This window comes from Acomys minous (genome assembly GCF_964271855.1).
Source record: "Acomys minous genome assembly, chromosome: 19".
NCBI lineage: Eukaryota > Metazoa > Chordata > Mammalia > Rodentia > Muridae > Acomys > Acomys minous.
Genome location: NC_140499.1, coordinates 25,971,265 through 25,994,650, shown reverse-complemented (window position 1 = coordinate 25,994,650; position 23,386 = coordinate 25,971,265).

Below are 23,386 nucleotides of genomic sequence, written 5' to 3'. Positions count from 1 at the left end.
GTAAGTGTACTATAGGGGAATCTAGGCATCCTGGAACAAGTAAAATTCATATTTTGTAATTATTTGCCTTTTAGAGATACACTTTATGTACCTCAATCTGGCCTTTGAATTCTCATCTCTCTTTTCACTCCTCCAGAATGGTGTGATCCCAGACTGTAGAGCCACTGTTATTCAATCTAAATGCAAATCTTCTCCTAGCAAAAAGGATAGGATCTTGCTTACCATAAAGTATTGAAAACTAATCACTTTTGCTAGCTCCAGACAACATTTTAATGCATCTATAATTCTATCCCAAAGCATAAGAACTTGTTAAACAGTGGACATTTTGTTGTTTGTTTTCAATAATTGTCAATTAGAAGTGTTTTGAGGGGGTTATAACTTATAAATATACAATATTGGTATGTTGCAAAGAGCAACTTCTTTGTTGATAGAGTTGGCATATATAATTACAATGTTAACATTTGTATTTGTATTATAATATAGGGCATTCTAATTACATTGTTGTTTTTATGGCTTTTTTTTCCTGCAATTTGAGTCTACTTATGATAAAGCTCTAAAATAATCAGTGCAAAAAAAAAAAGGGGGGGGGAACTTACTTTGAAAATACTAATCTCAGCTTTTATATAATGTATATATATATATAGCTTTTATTGTCCTGACCATACTTCAATAAACATGTACATGCTTAGAACACTCTAAAACATTATATAAATAAAGCACAGAATTCATTGAAATTCATTTGACCATAGTGTGGATTAGGGTAATTTATGAAAACTGTAAATACTCCCATTTGCTTCATTTTTCTGAGCTCTTTCCATTAAGTATTTAGCTAGCAGGAGAGCTTATTATGCTAAATATCTATTTTATAGAATTTTACTTTTAATTTATACGTTTTATGAAGCATAAATTTAGAGATATTTCATCCCATCTGTTCTACTGTTCCTCTAGTATTCTGGGGAAACTAGATGAATTTTTATCTTGTGCAGCGACTGGAATATCTAGGCAAGACGTTACCCATGGGCCACAAGTCTAAAAAAGAATAATATTAATTTTAGAGTAATTGGGCATGCATTTTATCTTGGAGACATTTGAATTTTAAGTGTCCTATTTCATTTCATGTTGTAACCCTTCGCCCAATGGTCCAATACTATAAATAATCAAGCGATACTCTATTGATTTGACACAGGCAGCTCTTCTACCACATGCATGTAAGGTAGCCAGCATGCTTTCTGCATGCTGTTGAGACATTTTGTGGACATTCCCAGACCATCACAATTTCTTTTGATATTGAAAAGAAGTATAGGATTTAGGCATAAAGGGATCTAAATTTTTGAGACAATGGGTGCTAGATTCATTGAACCATGAAAAGATGTGGAATTCAGTTCAGTGATAAACATCTCTTGATTCTTTAGAAAGACTAAAGGTGAAGAGCTCACAACATGGAGAGAAAATGGGAACTGGGTTTTATGTCACTTCTGTGTCACCTATGGTTGCTTCTTCTTACTCCATTGGTTTTGTTGTTGTTGTTTTTCTGTCTCTTCTGTCACATTCTAGGAAAGCCACTTTAGGTCTTATTCCAAATGTACACAACAATGCAATTCCTGGTTTGCCTTCCTCAGTAAATGTAGAACAGAAGAAAATATCAAATGAAATTCCAATTAAAACGTAATTGGATGACTGGTTCATCTGAAATTTGATGTTTTTGTAATCATGAGTTTTCTGCATCCTTTGCTTACTGGTTATCTACGTAAACAATCCAGTTATCACAGAAGCAAGAATAATATTGTCCTGACTTTACTTTTATTTTCAATAAAATATATTTTGAAAAGATTTAAAGTTAGACCTTTTAGCATTATCTTTGATAGACCTTTTATGCATGTGTTCATATATGTAACTTAAAAAATAATGTTTATAGCTAATATAATGATACTCATTTTTGTGCTGATTTATTTTATGACTTTGCCAATGATCCTGTGTCCATCCATGTGTGTCTTATTGAAATCTGAGTTGTATGTATAGATTTTATTGCTTCCCTTGGCATTGATTTCTTGATTTATTTTTATTACGATATGATAATATATAGTATACTTTGTATTATTTCCATGTGTTTAAGTCATGTCCTAAAATGTTATTTATTTAAAGGAAAGTTCCATGACTTGCTGAAAAGAATGGGTACACTACAGGTGTTAGGTAAAATTCTACGGAAACCATTTGATCAATGATATAGATCAACTCTTGTTTACTGACTTTTACTCTTAACTGTACATTTAATAATGACAACTGGGTATTCACCTCAAATGCTGTCACAGTCTTAGGATCTATCTTTCTAGTTCCCAAAATCGCATAGAGACACACCTTAAGACAACAGGAATGTAGGCCACCTCTACAGAACAGGGGATAAGCATTGATAAAATAGACCATAACCCTCCTGTCTTATAACAACCTCATGTGCCTCTCCTTAATCCTGGATTATCGGAGTTAACAATCAAGATCCTGAACTCTGATTGTTCTTCTTTTGAGGTCCCCAGGGTAGCTGTTTTAAACAGTAGATGCCCTTTCAAGATGGCACCTGTCTATAAACTCCTTAGCAAAGAAAGGCAGTGAAATGGGATTGTGATTTAGTATGAATCCCGTTTCATCAGAAGAGTCACAAACTCAGGCAAAGCTGTAACTGATTTGGGGATTTCTAGAACCGAGGGCCTGGTCTGTGGTTTGGGATTCTATCTTTTTTCTCCACTGCCATCTGGTTTATCTTTATGGTGAAGATTTCAGTACCCTCCTCCTGCATGGGAAGGCATAGCACTTTCATGGTGTTGCTTTCTTCCTTATTTCTCCTGAGGCTTCCTTCAGTTTCTCTGCCTTTACATCTCCTTAATTGCCACTTTTGTGTACTTCTGGTTATTTAATCTCTCTCTTGGCTTGGAAGTGAGCCTATTCTTTCTTATTCTGATCCTGCTTCTTCCTCACATTTGTCTTTCTCTCCTTCACTATTTAATTCACTAATAATTGACTTTTTGAAGCATTCTGACTTCTATCTAATGATAATATCAAAACTGGATTTAAAATAAAGATTATCCTATGGGATCAATATGAAAGTCATTTAGAAATGCATTTTATTCAATCATAACTGGAGATTTAATTTATCCTTTTTAATAAGCAATGGCAAGTTTCACTTCTTTTTTGGCAAGCTAACAGACAGTGAAAATTATGTGAATTAATATGTGCGATGCCTTTGGTTCATTACATTTGAGTAGTAAGGATGCCATGCTGTAGTTTTCCCATATATTACTTGATCTGAGAGTTTTATAAACTTGTTTTTAATGTTAAACCAGGGAGCAAGTCTAAAGTATATTGATTTTTCACAATTTTACTCTATATCCAGCAGCGTAGTTAATGTTTTAAGTTTATCTAAGTTTTTTTTAAATTTTGTGCCTCAATCTGAGTAAATTACAAAGAATAGAAAGTAACAATTCTCACTGTTCTCAGAGGCTGAGACATCTGTCTGTGGTAAGAGAAGCTTTTCTCATTTTGTCACTTCATGGCAGAAGATAAAGGATAAGAGAAGAAGTCAGAAGCAGAGACAAAAGAGGCCGGCCAGGCCTTTCCTGATGAGGATTTCAAGAGTGATGAGATTTCTCAGTGGTTAAAAGATGGATGGGACAGATCATATCTCAAGCCCCAGTGATGGAGCATTGATATTTATAGGTCTCTGTGCCTTGTTGGCTACCTGCCTCTCTGAAAAAAATGATCAGCCCTGCCTCAAGAAATAAGGTAGAGAGTAACCTAGAAAGGCACATGATAACGAATCTTTGAGCTCTACATGTGCAAACATGTCCAAGCACATGAACATGTATTTATCCCACATGTATATATATACAGAGCACACATATCTGTGCAAGTATTAAAGGAAAAATATCAACGCCACCAATAATAAACCCACACCATAATATTGCTATCAACCCATTTATATGGGTGGAACTCTGCCTTTCAGTTCAGTTCTTAATGGTGCTGCCTGCCTTTCAACATAACTGAACTAGAGATTGCATTTTGCACACATGAATTTTGGGAAATACATCCAAACAGTAAAAGCAGTTATCTAGAAAGCTCATTTTTTTATTTGAGATTGTCATTTAAACAATTCGCTTTTGCAGAATCAATTTTGAAGTTGCTGTTTTCTAATTTATATTATATGTGATGTCCTAATCAATATAATTTGCATTTGCAATGAATGTTGTATAGTTTTAATAGTGTTGGTAGCTTAATTACATTTCACTTAAAATTTGCAGCATGGTGGATAGTGTTTCTTTAATATGATGTAAGTGATTTCATGAATAATAAATAAATGTACAAATATATTATTAATGCCTCCTTCATAGCATATCTGAGAGACAGCTATAAGTACCATGTACACATTATAGCAGTAGATCTTATAAAATATTTCAGCACCCACACATGTTTCAAAACATTTTTCGTACATCTAAATAAAGGCTGAACTGTCATTTTCACAATAATTCAAAAAATGTTTTTACCTTTCTCCATCACTGGAGCACCTAATACTGTTTTCAGGTGTTATAAGATATACACTACTCCAATGTTTAAAGTGAAATAGAAAAGTGAGAATACAGCTGGCTAGTTTTAATGGAACAATTAGGAGAGATTTTTTGAAAATGTGAGGCAATTTTACATTTTGCTGTTTTTCCTTGTCTAGAACATTGCATTTGCTTTTCATTAGCTCATGAATTTATTACAATAAATAGTAAACACATAAAATCAGCACATCTTAAAATAATAATCACATAATTAAAAGCTTTCTAGTTTACATATCTATTGTAGTGAATATGAGGCATATAGAGCAAAATTCTTTGTTACAGGGAAATTCTTCTCAGAAGCTTGTTGTAGTGTGTGCCTCTGTGAAACAAAATGTAATAAGTCAAATAATCCAAATGTTTAACCCAAGAGATTAAAAAACACAAAACCATGTAAATACAGATGGCTTAAAGTAACAGTTCAGATCAATATCAGAATAAATGAGGGAAAGCTTAGGAAACAATACAAAGACAGTTTTAGGAAAGTATTGGCTTTTTAAAATAAATTATAAAAAATATTTGTATTTGTCTGCATTAATAAAAACAGGAAGATGAAAAGGTACAAATGGGATTGTGCTGGTTTGCAGAATAATAACCCGATATGCTCATGTATTTTAATACTTGGTTTGCAGTAGGTGGAATATTTGGGGAGGATTATATGGTGTGAACTTGTCTGAGAAGCTGTGACATTGGGATTTGGCTTTGAGATTTCAGAACTCCATGCAAGCTTCAGTCTCTCTGTGCCTGACACTTGCGGATCAGATATTAGCTCTGATGTACTCTTCCATTCAAACATTATTAACAAGAATTACAGCATTTGCATGCATAGGAAATGAATGTGAGTGTGTGTGTGTGTGTGTGTGTGTGTGTGTGCGCGCGCTAATGCCATACTACCTAAGACCCATTAGATTCAGTGCCGTACCTATCCAAATCTATGTTATTATTTTGTGAACAAGAGAAAAATATTTACATTTTATGATATTCTAAAATATCTCTCAATAGGCAAACCAAATTAGAAGAAAATCTAAAGACTTCATATTACTTTTAAGCATGTCACAATATTTTACCCATGGCATCATTGCAATAAAATAAAACCACAAACATAAACGTAAACAAATCTAAAAATCTTATAATTCATACATATGTAATAACATGCAGTCACTTGTTCTCCAACATTTACACAAAATACTAACACAGAAAAGCCATTAAAAACTACCGTGGTTGTGCATACCTTTAATCCCAGCACTTGGGAGGCAGAAGAAGTCAGATCACTGTGAGTTTGAGGCCAGTCTACTCTACATAGAGAGTTCAGGACAGCCATGGCTACACGGATGAACTCTATCTCAAAAAAATTATTTCTGGATGATTACATGAGAAAGATAAAGCCAGGTTCTATTATCTAAGTATAAGAGACTACAACTCATGGCAGTAAACAGATTAGGACATAACAGCATAAGATGTAAAAAATAGAGGAAGAATCATAAGGATGAAGTTTTCTTTATGAGAATGACTTGTAATGATTTTGAACTATAACTGAAAAAGGATAGAAATAAATATGTAAATAGGACTACATCAAACAAAAAAGTAAGAACAGGGAAGTTGGTAGCACTAAAGAGGGAAAAATCTTCCAGAAGAGGAAAATTTTTACAAGTTATATATTGGATAATCATTTAATATCCCATATAGGTAATAACAGTAACAACTTAATAACAAGGAAGCATATGATTGCTGACACCATTGTATGATTAACATGTACAGGGAAATTATTCAAAATGGTTTTTATTAGGATGAAACAGCTAGACACAAAAAGTAGAGGGTAAATACTTCACAGCTCCAAATGAGTAATAGATGTGAACTATTGTTGAGAATATGGAGAACACAATCCTTTGTAACCTGTTGATGATACCTTACATTACCACCACCATCGTGGCAGCAATATCGGTGTTAATGAACATAGTAATAATAGATCTAAGAGCTGAACTCATTGTATGGTACTTGGGTATATTTAAAAAAAAAAAAAAGAAAGCATTAGGCTAAAAAATATCTGTACACTCATATTTTAAACATTATCAATAGTAACAGATGATAGAAGCAATCTGTTTATTCAAATTGAGAAGAAATGAGTGCTAAAGATGTGGGTCAATATGTAAGAGCTCCTAAGGCTCTTGCAGCATACTAAGATTCAATTCCCAGAACCTTTAGTATGGCTTGCAACTGCCCACAACCACAGTCTATGATGATTTGGTGCCCTATTTTTGACCTTCTCCAGCTCCTGAAAACATGGAGTAGATAGGTACAACATTCAGATACTCGTACATGTAAAAGAAAATAAATAAATATTTTAAAAATAAATGTAAACCTTTTCAAAGTATAGAAACAAATGTGGTAGAATTCTGCTGTGCCCTAAAAGGATGGAAATAACCTCATTGTGACAACATGGATAAAATATTAATTATATGCCAAGTTAGTCAATAATAAGAACAAAGATATTGTATGATCTTATTTTTAATGTGGAATCCAGAAAATTTCAATTCAACAATATACAGGAGAATAGAGGCTCCTGAAAACAGGAGAAAGTCATGAGAAATAGAGAGATGACAAGCAAGGATTGTAGAGATTAGTTATAGAAACCCATTTAGGCTTTTCTTGACTACCATTGCAAAGTGTGGCAACAATAGTTCTATACTTAACATTGCTAAAAGTGTACATGTTATATGACAAGATGACACTTATGGAAGCAAAAGTGTATGAGGTAATAACTAGGATAATTTAATCGAACAGTTTAAATATGTACATATTTCAAAGCATCACATTGTATTCCATGAACAAAAAATTTTGTTTCTGAAAATCCCAATAAAGTTACAATAATATAGTTCTAAAACAAAATAAGGAACAACATTTTAAACTAAATTGTTTCAGAGAAAAGAGATTTTGAGACAGAAATGGAAACTGTTAAAAAATGTTTGAATTAGGTGATATCCAGGGATATGGTTGATTTGAGGAAGAATAGTTTTCTCTCAGTATGAAAAACAAGTAACAAGAAGAACTTTACTTAATCATGTTCAGTATTGTTTAAATTTTCTAGTTTATTTAGTGGCAAATAGATCTTTTTTTTTTTTTTGCAAAATTTTCATATAATATGATCCAGGTTCTTAAATATGTTGTCTTAATTATTTCAAAACTTGTCATAACAAAACAAAAAACAAACAAACAACAAAACACACATGTGCTTCTCTCTCAAAGACTGGAGTCTTGTTGTGGAATCATTGGCTAAGGGTTGAAAAAACTGGGTGTAGCTGAGGTAGGTGTAGATCAGTAGTAGACAGCCTGCTTAGTTTGCGTGAGGTCTTACATTCTGCCTCAGTTAAAAACGAAACAAAGCAAATACTACTAATTCTATTTGTGGTGAATGTCTGACCAGATGTTCCACCAGAACCTCTCTTCAAATCTTCTCTGTCATAATAATACCTCTAAAAGTAAGCATTTTAAGGAAAAACTTTGATCTTAAATTTGTCTCTATTTAAGAAGAAAATGGAAACAGACTAAATGAATAAAATTTTGAACTGTAAATTTCATTAGTGATCACTAATAAATAGCAGGATTACTACTTACAAACTGAAGTAGTATATTATCAGAATATTGGATTTTCTCACTTGGAGATTAATTAAACATAATTAAAGGTCATTAAATTAACAGTTTACTCTGACGATATGAAACTTCAATTCAAAATAAAGAGTAATTTCAAAGCAAATAGTGACATAAGGCATAGAAGCTAGATACTATGTCCTCTGAATTAAAAATGTAATTTATTTTTTTTCTGAAAGTTTGTGTAATGTTAATTCACTAATTTGAAATGAAAAATCAGTTGTATATAGCACAAACAGTAGGTTATACAACACTTGGCGCTGGGAAGTAACCCATGCCATCCTTCACTATTTGGAGAATTCAGGATAGTGTTTGTTAGGAATGAGGATAATCATTTTTAATATAAGTTATGTTCTTATAAGTTACTGTTATAGCTTGTGTTTGACTAGTTTGTCTCAGAGAGAGCAATTGCTTTTGAAGGTTTTGAAGACTGTCACACTGGAAAACTCACTGGCAGATATTGCTGCAGAAATGTTGGTTCTGACTTGTAGCCAATTTGACCTTCTGTCTCTTGCTCTGAAGAGACATGAGGGTCTCAAGCTCTGTGTTTCCTGTTAGGGTTTGGACCATGGATTTCTGGTCATGATGGGCTGCATCTTCTCAAGTCATAAAACAAAACAGATTCCACTTCACTTCATTTTTTGTTCTTGTTTGTTTGTCTAAGGAGATGTCTCCTAATATTGTGAAGACTAACTAATACAGGAAATTTATGTTGAATTGTGTTGTTGATGTGACAAATCTGATCATGAGGGTCACAGGCCTATGGAACTACTATGTGAGTAGAATAACAATGAGTTCGGAGCTATGGGATAGAGGATGCACAAAGTATTTTAGGGGGATGTTTATTGGGTTATCCCTGTGATAGTGGAACTCTAGGTAGCTCATGAAATCTCAGACAGTGAAGGTATGCAAATAGATTTCATAGAGGCATGTAGACGCTGTCATAACTGGGTAGGTTGTCTAGTAATGACTTTTTTTTTTTTACATTCTTGCAAACAACCCAGCTAATTGCTTCCAGTGGGCTGAAATTTTGACTGAAGCTGAACTCAAAGTGATGGACAAATATCAATGGTGGAGAAATTTTCAAGCAATTCTAGTGTTCCACCTGTGACATTGTTATGTGTCACTGTGTTTGATCACATTACAGGGCAAATGTAAATAAGAAACAAAAAAAAAATGTAAGACATGTAGGAAATTAATATGGACACTATGCAAATTTTAGGGAAATGTAGAAAACAAACTTACAATACCTGAAAGAGATTTGTGCTCTCAAAGAAAGAATAGGATACTTTCTACAAGACTTAAGAATGTGTGCATGCTGGGAGTGCAGGTAAGTAGCTTTCCGAATGAGAAGATGACAAAGACAGTTTGCTACCTGAATAGGGGTTGAAGACTAGGTAGTTTAGTTTTACAATGAAGCTCAGTTGTTTAGCAGTTAAGATGTTTTTAGGTCTAGATAGATGTTTTAAGTTGATAATGATAAGAGGTGATGGAGATTGATTTACATTCAGAATTTTAGACACACCAAAATAAGAAAGATGTTTCCTTCTAGGGTGTCAAATACAAATAGCCCAAATATTAAGAAGGTAACATTTATACCATTCCTGATTGTGTCATGGTTCTTCTTGCTATAGATAGTTTACATTATAAATGTATAATATATATATATGTATTTATAAAAAATAAAACATGTTTATTTAAAAAAATGTGGGGATGGAAGGACCCAGAGGGTTCAGGAGCCCCACAAGGAAACCATCAAGGATGGTACATCTTTACCCAGGGGTCCTGCATAAACTGTTGTGCCAAGGACAATGCATGCAGTAAAGCTAGACCCCCTGTTCATATCTAGCCAATAGATAATTCTTTCTCCATGGTTGTGGGGATAGTGGGTACTGCCTATGACATGAAAACTGGTGCCTCTGATTTGATCATTTTGCCTTTGTGGGGAAGCCCAGTAGTTACACAGAGGAAGGGAAAGCAGGTTATCCTGATAAGATCTAATAGGCTCTAGTCATATGGTGGGGGAGCGTTACCCTTCTGTCGGAGTTCTAGGGCAGAAGAGGGCAGAAACAGGAATATACAAGTGAGGGAATAACAATGTAAGTGTAATCTGAATAAATTATAATAAATTAAAAATTTAAAAAGATAATTAAAAAGATTACACTCTCATCACTGTTTTCAGGGTATAAAATCTGAAAACATTTATTTGAAAAGCATTCAGAACTTAGCACAACTGATGTGATGATGGAAGTACCAGTCAGGCCATAAAACCCAACATGTAGAGGAAACCATCATCCAAAAGAAAAGAAATACCTACTTCATCAAAGTCCATGGTTCTGGGAATGTTGCTAAATGTACTAACTGTGTGTGTGGGTTTTTTGTTTGTTTGTTTGTTTTTATTTTTGTTTTGTTTTTTGTTTTGTTTTGGTTTTTTATTTTGCTTGTGTAGTTCATCTTCTGGCAAACTGTTTTTGCAGATTGAAGTATGTCAGCCTTGGATATGATTTTTGTGTGTGTGTGCTTAAAAGATCACACTGAGAAATGTGGCTACACTGGGATGCTGCAACATCTTTTGAAATTGCTTGCGTTTTAATAAAGACTTCATTGAATTAAACCACTATCTTAGTGGTCTTCTCCAGTAATACCCCTCAATAATTTGGGAAGTATTTTTCTAGGTAAAATTCTAAGGCTTACAGAGGCTGTCATGTATCCATAAAGGAACATGGCTATATCCTGACTGTGCAGAAGTTCTAGCCACAGAACTACAGGAATGACTCGTCAGTTCTGAGTACTTTGAGTAAAGATGTAATTGTATTATAAGATTCTACCCAAAAGTTGGTCTGGCAACTTACGAGAAGGTTGGATTATCTGTTTTGAGACCCTGAAAGTCTGTTCTAGGACTCCTAAAATGATGTGATTACAAAAATTTATTGGCTGCTTATGATTATATTTTAAATTTCATGAACTAGAAATATTCATAAACCTAAGCAATCCTGATTGATAAAAAGTGAATATGAGTAAAAGTTATATACTATATTATATATTTTATATTATATAATTACATATTACATGCAAATATAAAATATTACATAATATAATATTATGTTATTTTAATTTTAATATAATTTAATTACATAAAATAATTAAAAATATTTTATATTATAGATATTTCTTTATAAGGCAAATAATAAATACATTGTTCAATATAATTACAATATAACTACATAACTTGTATTAAGACCAAGCATATGCAATTATATAATGCATAAATATACATTCTAGTTATACTCCAATTAGATTATTCAAAACACTTGATCACTTATTGTCTTCAGTCCTACATTATATGTGCATGATGATAACACTTACATATTAAATTTGAAGGTGTGTACTTTGACCAAATACTGTTTGAACTTTTCTTCCATGTTCAATGGCCAGGGAATTTGTAGGTGCTGTCTACATTGTAATCAGTGAGTCTGGAAAAGCAGATTGCTCTTCATGAGGGAAACACAGTGTGCTGTCAAAGTGGAAATCCCAGGAAAGCATATAGATTGGGTAAAACCAAATTCTTATGCCTAGTTTCTTAAAATAATGTAACTTTCTCTTCAACCAGAGCTCAGAGTAGAATACAGACGTTTCGTTGACTTAATTCAGCAGGTTTCTATAGTTGGAGTTTCATCATTAGATATTATGGCTCTTAGGCATTTGAACTAAAATTGGGATTACAAATCAGCTTCAAGTGATTCCAACTCTTAGACTTTAAATTATAGAAATCTTTTCAAACCACATCACTCATTTCTTGATAATAGAGATGATAGGCAGGTAGATAGATAGACAGATAGAAGGACAAGTAGATACCTGCATGTATACATACATAAATACATCTATATCTAAATCAGTATTATGTGTATCATCTGTATTTATCCATATCTAACTATATATCTCTAAATCTTAATTTGTGTCAATTTTATACCTATATTTTCATATATCTAATATATCCCTCTGCCTGCTTGAAATACTCATATAGTAACCTAGAGGCCAAAGCAAGAGAAATAGAAATCCAAGGCTAGATTAAACTATATCAGGACACCAAGTATCAATAAATTTTTCAAAAGTTTTAAGTGAATTCTTGTCAAATATGATAATTCAAAACTTATTTTATATTTAATGATCTATTTTTATTTTATTAGTTCACTGAAATTTCAGACTTGTATACAATATACCTTTCTCATAGCACCAGTCACCTACTACTATAAATCTTTCAAGTTTCATATCACCTCTCCCTGAAAACTTCCTTGTTTATTTATTTATTTCAAGCACCTAGTAATTCCTCTACAATTTCAATATATATATATATAGTATGTTAGCCATTTTCATGTACAAAATTTCTTTTATAATAATTTGAACATTGTCTTACCAGTCATTTTGTATGTTTGAAAAATAAATACTCTAGAAAAATTTCCTCTTTTAAATGTTCCTTTGATTTTTTTTTCTGAATTCATCCACATTTGCTGAATGGTCTCATATAAGTGAAGGGATAAATAAAAATGCAAATTACAAAGTGTGCATCAGTTTCTATCATCTGTCTTGTATCTGATAATTTTAAGTAAATCAGATTTCAGATATTATATTTACATGTGGATCAGAAAAAAAGAAAGAAACAAAGTTCTGACTTTACAGATGGTTGTTTTTCTTAATTATATGGAGAGCAGTTTAGAAATAACTAATTGGTCATGCCTGACAAGTGATCGCAGTTTTTCCAAGATAAACAAACGCTCACATTTTTCATACTTAATCAGAGACTTTATGTGCAAAAAATGACCAAATGTATCATCTATTCTAAGCCTCCTGTGTTGTTTTGTAATAAACGACCATCTGTACTTTGATTTGAGTGAGGTTTTCTGTGATGACCAGAGAATCTGATTACATGGCAGATGGTTTGAAAAGAACTTGTCTTTTAGAAGTAAGCAGACAAAGATGTTTCAATGCCTACCCCTTCCTCTTCTTCTTCTACTGCTCTGCAAAGGTGAGATTCATTATTGCAGGACTTCAATGCTCTTCTCTCTGCTCTCTTAATTCATACAAGTTAAAAGGAAAACCAATACATTGCAGAGGCTTCATATGGTAATTTAGAATTTTTTTCCCAGAGCTTTTTCTCTCAGCTACCAGGAAAAACTGAAAGTGTCGTAGACCTCCAGAACTTAACACATCTCATACCAGAAAGGAAGTATCCCTCTGGCCATAGAAACCAACAATTTGGCAGCACTGCCTGCCAAAATAAAAACAAAGACCTAATCCATCAAACGGTAATTCTAATAAAGTCTTTAACTACATTAAACCTTGCCTTTGGCTTCTGTTGTTTTACTTTTGGCTAACTGTTCTTGCTAACTGAGGTGTGTGAATCCACGCTGTGGTTTTTATATTTAAAATCTCAGCCCAAGAAAGGCTCAGCCTAGACTTGGATCCCAAACACCTATTTATTGGCTGGCAGGCTAAGAAAGATGTTCTACTAGCTTAAACCTGTAGATGAGTCCTCTTCTGGTAGATGCCCCACCACAGACCTTAGTCATTTAAGAGCATTTTGTTGTCTTATCTGTCAGTCTCAGTACAGATGTCACTGCAAAGTACAGGGGAATTGGAAATCTAATAAAATATAATTTAATTAAGAAAAGTTCATTTATAGCAGCAGGACACCTAATCATGGAAGGGGTCAGTTACCTGCATATCTCAGGACCAAAAATATCTAAGAAAAGACAATAGAAAGAATTCTTGTCTATGTATTTCATACCATAGCTAGCTGTATCTTTTATAGTTCGGACTGAGGTAAGGCTTACATTTCATAAGAAGAAACTGTTAAAGAAAGACTGATTGCCCCAGGGTAGCCAGGAAGCTTATAATATGGTTGATTGTATAATTACTAACTTTACAGTTTTTTTCCATGGGTTTGAAATAAATCATAGTGTTTCAATCTTAGTGAGCAAATAATTGGAAGGTGTGTTGAGTACCACAGTTATGCTATCCAAAACAAACAAAATAATCAAACAAAAACTGCCTGCTTGGGCAAATGGATGGAACTCAGGATGGATCATGTTGAGTGAGGTAACCCAGACCCAGAAAGACACGCAAGGTACACACTCACTTATAAGTGGATATTGTGCCAACATAGATGTCCTCTGAGAGACTCTGTCCAGTGGGGAATCTGGACAGATACTGGGACTCACAGTCAGACACCTGACAAAGTGCTTTGAGTTGTAAGGAAGAGTTGGGAAATGGAAGGGTGTGGGTTGTGGGGTCGGGGAAATGGGGGTGAGCTGGAGGGATGGTTGTGTGTGTGTGTGTGTGTGTGTGTGTGTGTGTGTGTGTGTGTGTGTGTGTGTGTGTGTGTGAATCGGGACTCAGGGTGGACTGCTCAAACTGATGCACTAGATCCCTAGCTGAGATGAACTATGTCAGGCAATCAGTATCTGTTAAGAGGGGGAGATTCTTAGGATAACTGAACAATACAAGTTAATTGTGAGTTGATCAAATCATGGCTATATTAATTTCTAGTGTATTTTTATCACAAGAATACACATTCTAGTTTAACAGATATGATTCTATAGAAAGATAAGGTAAAATAGTTATATAAGGTCTTCAAAAATCTCAGAAACCTACAGAATATGACCTGTAGAGATGTTTTTATTATCTTAAAGATTCTTTGACAATAAGATAGGTTATCTCCTGGTAACACCCATCCTACCTAAAAGAGGATGATGAGCATCAAAGTACCTTGTTATGGAGATGGCTTCAAATGTGGCAAACCAGCAAATGGGAAACACGTCCTCGTTTCTACCACGGACTGAAATTCTGCCTAAAAATGGCCAAACTTGGATGCAGGCAGAGTTTACCACCGAACTCTGCCAAGACAGGGTAAGCAAGTCCACAATAGTTCCTGCCTCACAAATATGTCTGTCAGATATATTGGGCCAGAAGGCTAAAGATGATGTTCCAAAGTTATAGTGAATTTGGGGTGACTATTTAGGCAGCAAATTGTCTCTCTCATTTTAGAAACTGCTAACCTGAGCTCTCTGTCTACTCAGATAATTAATTTTATTCCTTCTTAAGTCTCTAATGGGGTTGAAGATGAGATAGTTTAATTTTACAATTATGCCTAGTTGTTTTGGGCTTAAGATATTTTTAGGTCTAGGTAGTCGTTTTAAGTTATAAAGATGAGATGTGGTAGATATTGATTTACATTGAAAGTTTTAGACTGACCACGATAGGAAGCATGCTCTCTTTAAGGCTGCCAAATACAAATAATCAAAACACTATGAATGTAAAATTTATAAAATTCCAGATTGTTTCATGTTTCTTGTTGTTGTAGGTTGTTTAGTGTATATATGTGTAATAATATCAATGTATATGTAAAAACAGAAAAGAATTTAAGCAGAGGGAGAGTCTCGGTCTCTGAGGGCAACCCTTCCGATGTGTTATCTCAAGTAGCCAACCCTAAAAACAGATCCATACGTGCAGTACTAACAGTAGTTGAAAAAAAAAAGAGGTTATGAATTTGAGATATACACACTATCACACTGTGTCTCCAGCTGCACAGATTCTCCAAGATTTTGCCTATATGACACACAGTCAAAGAGGCATTAATGTACACACACACTTAACATAAAACAAGTCTTAAAAAATAAAAATACTACCACTGTTTATTTAAATAATAATTTTATATATTATATATTTTATATATAAGTTATGTATTAGTTTCTAAAATAAGTAAATTTTAAAATAATACCTGAGTAGATTCATAAATATTCTATGCTAGATGTAGTAGTGAGTCATGTGATTACTTTAAAAATTGGATGAGTGACCTATTTTTAGCTCTTTACTGCTGTTTTTAAATATATAAATTCTGGGCTATGTATCTCATGTTTGACAAAACTAAATTGCTATATGTAAACATCAATTTTTTCTACAAAAATTATTTTAAAAAATGTATTATGGGTTATCTGACAAAGCGACTTCACAAAGAAAGTAGAGCCCTTTGTAGAAGCTGCTAAGGATAAAATAAATCCGATATTGACAGAAAATATAAAGGAATTTATTTTCTCTGTTCTTATTTCCGAAATTAAAATTGCCATTTCAGGATATATCAAAAGACATGTTATTAATAGTAAAGATATTTGGCCCTTTGGATATAATTTGGGTTAGATTAAGCTATAGTAACCTCAAGTGAAAGTCCAATTTCCCCTTCAGGACAAAAATTCCATAAAAATAAATGCATAAATCTTTTATATTCATACCAGAGGCCATTGAAAAATGCAATCAGGTAAAATTCTGTCTTACACTGTGATGTTAGTTCGCTGTATAAAGAATTACACTGTTTCTATCAGAATGAGCCAACCCGAGTGTTAATGCAATGCCCTTGTATTTAGGGTACTTCAATCTAACTATGTGCCTGGGATCCAGTAATTACAGAATAAGTCTCCATCCTCTTTTTTGCATATATAATGTGAAGTTTTGCGCACAAGAATATGCTTTTACCTCGTAAGGTATTATTTAGCTATTTGCCTATACAACTTAGGAAAGCACTATTTTTTCTTTGTTTTACAGGGTATTTAACTCTACGGCTTTCTGATACTTTACATTATATTGACAACCTTTAATTCCCTCTGCTTTTCATTAAATATTTCCAAGTTTCAGCATGCCCTTTCTTAAAATACTGACAGATGATTAGGCAATAAAAATAAATTTATTCATGAAATACATTTTACATTAATTTCTGGTTTAATAAGTCTAGGAATGAAGTAAAGCTAATTAGTTTTCATGTGTGAAGAAACTACATTTGCATAAAATAAAACATAGCATGAAATACAGCACAGACCATATGTGAAGAGTCAGATTCTAACGAGAGGATCTCTGGCCGTGTATAAATGATACATTGTTCTGATTGACCATATGTGCAACTCAAAGGGCCTCAAACTAGAAAATAGGACTGATAAAATAGTCTGATAACAAGTAAGTACATAGTGATCCAATCACTTCTCTATGGTGCCAACATCTGGGGATGATCCCTTTAATTCAGGAGTCTCTGAGGGAGTCTCATGATAATGATAACTATTGATTTTTTATTCCTATTCAATATTTTTTGGATTTAGATGTATAGCATTGATTTGAACTCTTAATTATTTATTTGGTTAAAGAAAAAAATCTTTATTTATTAACATTTTGTCTTCTCTGGAGTCTAGCTGGCACATGAATATAGATACAATGACTCTTATCCTGCCTTTCTTGGGACACTTTCCTCCTGTTGTGATGCCTTGTCCAACCTCAATATATTGTATTTTAGCTTTATCTTATTATATTTTATTTTGGCATTCTTAGCTGTTATCTCTTAGAAGTTTGTTCCTTTCTAATGAGTAAAAAAGAAAGTGGAATTGGAAAGAGGGTATGTGGGGAGGAACTGGAAGGGGAAATTATAATCAGAATATATTATATTGTCTCCTTTGTGAAGTTTCTTTCACATGTCCTCTTCTTTCTGCAATGTCGATGGGCCTCCTTGTTTTCCAGTCATGTTTGGTTTTCATTCCAAACACATTAGGCACCAGCTATAAATGTTTTTATTTTCTTAGAGGGAGAGTGGAGATGAGAGCCATACCAAGGCTTTATGAGTTCATAGATTGGGCTGAGCCTAGAGCATTTCTTTCCATGTTCTGTCTATCCCTAGTCCTAGGCCTGGAAGCTACTAACTTCCACATCATACACTGTAATCTTCTCTAAGTCTGGACCTTGAGAAATCCAGTCTCCTACTTGTGTCTTCTAGGCCTAGAATGTTTTTATCCTCTAAGTCTTACTGCAGAATAAATTCACCCTTTCTAGTTCTTTCTGAACTCTGTCTGTCTGGTTCAACTCAGCTTTTCTGGCTCAAACCTCTCACCAAACTGACTGATTCAAATTGTCTTCTATCAGTTTCTCACTGAATTGTTTTCTTGGAAAAACTGCCTCTTAACAACAAGAACTGAACTACTACAACTGCAGGAACTGAATGGAACTACACTAATTCAACCGAACTCCACAGCACTGTTGAGCTGAACCAAACTCGACTCTCTCCTTTCCTGTCTGCTTTTGTGAGATTTGGGTGTATCTCTCTGACTTATTCTTTCAGATCTTTCTCTGATTTGTCACATTGTTTGCCCCTCAATTAGAAGTCACTTTCAAACATGCCTTTTTCCTTCTATAAACCAAATCTACTTTAGTGTTTGGGATTAACAATGTAAAATAAGGATGTATCAGTTTTCCAGCTAGATAATACTATAGTCATGGGCGTGTTTACATTCTGGTCAAATCATACAGACCTAAAATTTTTGGATTTGGTCCCTTGACAGAATAGTCATGTCACTGCACTAAAATCCCTCTGCATTGTATGATAAAATAATGTATTTTCAATAAAAGAAAAACAAACAAGAAAGGAGGGGTATACTTGAGAGTCAGTGCTGTCTTTCATGACAACTGCTTCTTCAGTATTTGTCCTAGGCAGTGAAGATATCTCCATTCAGAGTAAAGTTAGATTTTACTTCTAATTTGAGTAGGAGGGCTCTTCCACTGATGAAGAAAGTTTCTTTGTCCTTAAATTATTCAAAACTTAGGCATTGGATACTCCCAGGTTCCCTTTTCTACTGTGTATCCATACCTTTCCTAATCAATGCATTTATTAAATGGTAAATTGTGCTTAGTTCTTGGGATCCAAATTCAACTGTAACCTAGTATAATTGAAATAAGAGATTCAACATTCTAGTTCCTGTGGCATCAGGAGACAGGCTTCCTGAAATTCAGGTATGGGAGCTTCAGGTAATCCATGCAATCTTTGTGCCTGCAATGAACATTCTAGAACTTAGTCTCTTTTTTCCATTTTGCCTAGTGGTGTTAGGAGCAATGAGGAGAGCTAATTATTTGTTGTATTGGGCAAATGACCTAAAAGTACTGCACATATATGTTGCTATTTGTATTTCTGAAGTAAGTCTTCTTAAAATTCATAGTAGTCTTAAGAGTTGGTGCCTACATTTTAGAGGTAGAACATACATGTGAAGACCTTTGGGGCTGCCTTTACAATGGACTGAGATGAGTCTCTTTGTAGTTGTTTACTTTTTATAAGGCAGGTTTTATAAAAGCTTGAATTGGACTTCCGAACAGTCTTTCATGTTTCCTGTGATGACATGTGATTCTTTCTCTTGTACATACTCCATCATCTGTCATCTTGCCATCACCAATGAAGTTCTATTCTGTGTGAATTTTCAGCATCAAAGGCTGTGAGTTCATGTCATCTTGTTTCATAATAAGCAGTCTGTCTCAGGAAATTTTTGTTTGTTTGTTTGTTTTTCGAGACAGGGTTTCTCTGTGTAACCTTGGCTGTCTGGACTCGGCTTGTACATTAGGCTGGCCTTGAACTCACAGTGATCTGCCTGCCTCTGCCTCTGGAGTGGGAGTGCTGGGATTAAAGGAGTGCGCCATGATGCCCAGCTGTCTCAGGGAATTTAAAAGAGCAACTGTACAGCCTTATATTTAAGGACAGCTCTAGCCTTGCTTCTTATACACTTTGAAGCAATCAATAGTAAAATTTAATTATCTCTGTCTCCAGAAAGACCTCAGAATATCCATATCCTTTCCAGAACTGAAATTATCTGTGATTATATTTAAAATTTTTCATAATAAATATTTAATTTCGGAACTCTTGTAATCAGTTTAAAAACTGGTTTCTAAAGTTTTCTTTAGACCTCTGTACCAAACTTCACACTATTAAAGCTTCCTTTGAGAAAAAGACCCAATAGTGTGTGAATGTGTGCGTGTGTCTGTATTTGAGAGAGATAGTGTAAGAGAGATTATGTAGCACTATCCTAATTTAATGAAGCAAAGAACAGATATGTGTTCACAGGATTAAATACCAAATTTACACACTTGATATTCCTACCATATTTCAAGGTATAAATAAAATTTGTGTCACTTTATATACAACACATTAGATGGAGTTAATTATTATTCACAGGTTAGTAGGATTTTTGTTCTTTATAGACCAATTGATTGGACAGGACTCAGTCACACTGGAGGGCAATCTAGTTAACATACTCAAATGTCAGTGTCAACTACAAGTAATCTCACAGACAAATTCAAAATAGTATTTGATCAAATGTATGTCAAACCAATAGTATGTATGTCTACTTAATTAATTTTAATTAATTTATTCATATTACATCTCAGTTGTTATCCCATCACTTGTATCCTCCTATTCCTCTCCCTCCCACTTTCACCCTATTCCCCTCCCCTGGGTCTAAGACTGAGGGGGACCTCCTCCCCCACTATATGGTCATAGGCTATCAAGACTCATCTTGGTAGCCTGCTTAGTTTTTCTCTGAGTTCCCTTAGGCCTCCCCACAAAGAGGAGGTGGTCAAATTTTATATGAATGGTCATTTTAAAGTGTTACCACTTTGCTAATATCAAAACAATATCATGACATACAAAATATTACAGACAGAATTTAAAATTCACTATACTCATGTTAATGTTTGTGCATTTTCTATATGAAAAAAAGTTTCTCATCCACAAATAATGTTATGATTATTTTCCATATTGATTATTTCATTTGGATAATTGTACTAGGAATGAGTCTGGCTTAACAGAGTGGAAATGCAGAGTATATTAAGCAACAATGGGAAGTTCAGTCATAGCAAATTACAGGGTGACTCATAAAACACAGAAGGTTGTTGGCTTCATTCTGTCATTAATTGAAGAATGATTAAGTTTAAATAAGAAAATTATGGACTTGTGAAATGCAGCTTTCTAAAGGAAGATTAATTATGGGATATTTCTTGTAACTCATAGAAAGTGATTAGACCCTGGAGTAAAGGCCTAGCAATTCATCGAAAACTGGGAACAATTCTGAAGACATTTTGAGAGTGAAAGAACCTTGGATTATGAAAACAGTGAAATCAAATCAGGATCATTGGAATTTTAAACTTAAAGGTTCATGTCTAAGACAATAGTAGAGAGATTGAAAGATACGTGCAAGAATAAATTTTATAAGTTTTTCTAATGTTTAAATTTTAATTAATAGTCCTTAGGAGTATATTAATATCTGTCAATCATTTAAAACTTATCAGTGTTCATAATCTAAGCTAAATACCAATAATATAGAGAAATCCATCATATGATTTGAGACAATATAATTAACAAGGAAAAAAACTTCAACTCAATACTTACGGTTCTCAGTACCTACATTCTTTATTATTCCTTGTTTGAGCTTAAAGCTCAAGTCCACATCGATTCTGGGTCATTAGCTTTCTCTAGGGAACCACCCATTTTTACTTATTGAGCACTATAAAAAGCGAGTGCAACCACACCCACCCAACCTTTATATGATTCTGGGACTCAGAACTCCTCACTTTATGTTTCTATAGCTAGTGTTTTCAACAATGACTTTCTACCCAGTGCCAAATGCTAGACTTTAATGCTAAATTTGTATGAGTTCAGTTGGTCTGACAGGGTATCTGACATTCTGTATCTAATATGCTTCTATGGAAATGATTTGCAAATGTGATTATCATTACTAACCACATGACTTCAAGAAATTCCTATTATCTAATGTGGTCTGGATGGATCTCAGTTAATTAAGTCATGGCCATAGTGCTAAGGTTTCCTGGAAGAAGAAATTCCATGTGTTCAATTTAATATAACTTGAATCATAAAGTTCTGGTGTTCCTTCCATGTGGCCTGCCTTACCACATATAATTTATTTACAGAATATTTTCCTTAAAAATTCTCACTGAATCTAAGTAGAAGAGTCAAAGACTATTTTGAAAATATTTAGACAACTTAAATGTCAGTTCACCTCAAACTTTAGGATTATATATAATCGACCAAGTCAATGTGCTTCATACAACACTAAGAAAAAATTTTATAATAATCCTCCTGAAATTAAAACACATATTTATATTAAAATGAGTATGAATAAATCTGAGATTGTCTCTGATATTTGCATTAGTGACACAACTGAGATTACTACTCCATGGCCTACAGGATCATTAGTTCCTACCTTTTGATGTGCATTAATTCAGTCAGATTAGGGAAGGGTATCAGAAAAGAAGAAAAAATTGAGAATATTGAGAAATATATATATATTTATATATATACATATATATACATACATACACACATATATATATATATATTTGATAAATATATATATATATATTTGATAATATATATATATATATATATATATATATATATATATATATATATATATATGGGAGTATATGGGAGGACCAGGTCTAGTTCCAGTCTATGGATGTTCCGTGATTGGTGCTTTAGTCTCAACACACCCGTCTGGGCCCCAGCTAGTTGGTTCTGTTGATCTTCTTTTGGAACTCCTGTAACATTCAGGTCCCTTTCTCCTTCCCATCACTTTTCCATAAGTCTCACTAAGCCTTAAACAATGTTTGGTTGTGAGTCTCAGCATCTGATTTGAGCAGTGCTGGATGGAGCCTCTCAGAGGACAACCCTGTTAGGCTCTCTTATTCAAGTGAACCCTGAGTATCTTTAATAGTGTCAGGGGCTCTCTCTCATGAGGTGTGTCTTTGGTTGGGCCAGGCATTGGTTTGCTCTATTTGTTCTCTCTTTATTTCCTGACATCTTGTAGACAGGGTAAATTCTGTTTCTAAGTTCTTTGGATAGTTTGGTGTTCCTCTCCCTATACTAGGAGTATTGTATATTTAGAGGGTATCGTCTTCAGTCACTATGGCCCCTGAAACTGAGTCTCTGTATTATTATATTAATGGGAGTATTTGTGATTTAGCTTTCTCTCTAAATAAATACTTCATTGATGTTTTCATCTTGGCCTGGCTCTGAGTCATGACCATAAAGTTCTTAGTCCACAGATTATTAATATTTACTCTTTCTTTTCTTTGTGTGTGTGTGTGTGTGTGTGTGTGTGTGTGTGTGTGTGTGTGTCCAGGTATATCATGGAGTCCAAAATCAATCAAAACTGGGTAACTTTCTCATCATTCTCCAACTTATCTTTTAGTACAGGATTTTAAAGTGAACCCAGAGCTAACAGAGTCAGTTTGTCTGACTTACTGGCAAGTCATAGCAATCCCTCATCACTCCCTTCCCTATCCTGGGA